This window comes from Uranotaenia lowii, unplaced genomic scaffold (genome assembly GCF_029784155.1).
Source record: "Uranotaenia lowii strain MFRU-FL unplaced genomic scaffold, ASM2978415v1 HiC_scaffold_171, whole genome shotgun sequence".
Classification (NCBI taxonomy): Eukaryota; Metazoa; Arthropoda; class Insecta; order Diptera; family Culicidae; genus Uranotaenia; species Uranotaenia lowii.
Window position 1 is genome coordinate 53,390 of NW_026597755.1, and position 1,841 is coordinate 55,230.

Here is a 1,841-nt window from a genome sequence, read left to right on the forward strand (position 1 = left end):
AGAGCGTCAGATTTGTCAATTATTTCAAAATTCCGATCGTGGCTGCGTCCTGTAGAAGAAAATTCTGTAGCTCTTTTTCAATTGTATAAGAAGTGGCTGCGTCCTGACAATGTCTGCTTCTTCCAAAAGCGTCAGATTTGGCAGTTTTTTCAAAATTCCGATCGTGGCTGCGTCCTGTAGAAGAAAATTGCCATCCGAAATGTGTTTGGTCAACTTGTATAAGAACGGAATGTTCGATTTAGAGCTCACCGTCGCCAAAAGTATTGATACAAATCAATTCTGTAGCTCTCCTTCAATTGTATAGAAAAAGACTGCAACCTGACAATGTCTGCTTCTTCCAAGAGCGTCAGATTTGTCCATTATTTCGAAATTCTGATCGTAGCTGCGTCCTGTAGAAGAAAATTGCCATCCAAAATGTGTTTGGTCAACTTTTTTAAGAACGGAATGTTCGATTTAGAGCTCACCGTCGCCAAAAGTATTGATACAAATCAATTCTGTAGCTCCCCTTCAATTGTATAGAAAATGACTGCGTCCTGACAATGTCTGCTTCTTCCAAAACCGTCAGATTTGTCAATTATTTTAAAATTCTTATTGTGGCTGCGTCCTGTAGAAAAAAGTTGCCATCCAAAAAGTGTTTGGTCAACTTGGATCTGAACGGAATGTTCGATTTAGAGCTCACCGTTGCCAAAAGAAGCTTCGTTCAATCGCTAGTAAAAATCGGTTTCAACTGGTTTCTGTCAACTGATAGATGTTCAACGAGCCAATGTTTTGGTCGAAACAAGTCGGGTCGTTGTTCAATGGAGCGAGTTGAAACTAGTCGAAACCAATCCAGCTCGGCAGCAGGATTAGTTTCGACTTGGTAGAAATCGGTCGAAGTCAATTGGAAAGAGACAGGTGATCAACTGTCAATCCAAATGTCTGCTTCCTCCAAGAGCGTCAGAATTGTCAATTATTTCAAAATTCCGATCGTGGCTGCATCCTGTAGAAGAAAATTGCCATCCAAAATGTGTTTGGTCAACTTGGATCTGAACGGAATGTTCGATTAAGAGCTCACCGTTGCCAAAAGTATTGATACAAATCAATTCTGTAGCCCCCCTTTCAATTGTATAGTGGCTGCGTATAAGAAGTGGCTGCGTCCTGACAATGTCTGCTTCTTCCAAAAGCGTCAGATTTGGCAGTTTTTTCAAAATTCCGATCGTGGCTGCGTCCTGTAGAAGAAAATTGCCATCCAAAATGTGTATGGTCAACTTGGATCTTAACGGAATGTTCGATTTAGAGCTCACCGTTGCCAAAAGAATTGATGCAAATCAATTCTGTAGCTCTCCTTTAATTGTATAAGAAAACGCTGCGTTGACAATGTATGCTTCTTCCAAGAGCGTCAGATTTGTCAATTATTTCAAAATTCTCATTGTGGCTGCGTCCTGTTCAAGAAAGTTGCCATCCAAAATGTGTTTGGTCAACTTGGATCTGAACGGAATGTTCGATTTAGAACTCACCGTTGCCAAAAGAATTGATACAAATCAATTCTGTAGCTCTCCTTTAATTGTACAAGAAATGGCTGCGTCCTGACAATGTCTGCTTCTTCCAAGAGCGTCAGATTTGTCAATTATTTCAAAATTCCGATCGTGGCTGCGTCCTGTAGAAGAAAATTGCCTTCCAAAATGTGTTTGGTCAACTTGGATCTGAACGGAATGTTCGATTTAGAGCTTACCGTTGCCAAAAGTATTGATACAAATCAATTATGTAGCTCTCCTTCATTTGTGTGGAAAATGGCTGTGTGCTGAAACTGTCTGCTTCTTCCATAGCGTCAGATTTGGCAGTTTTTTCAAAATTCCCATCGT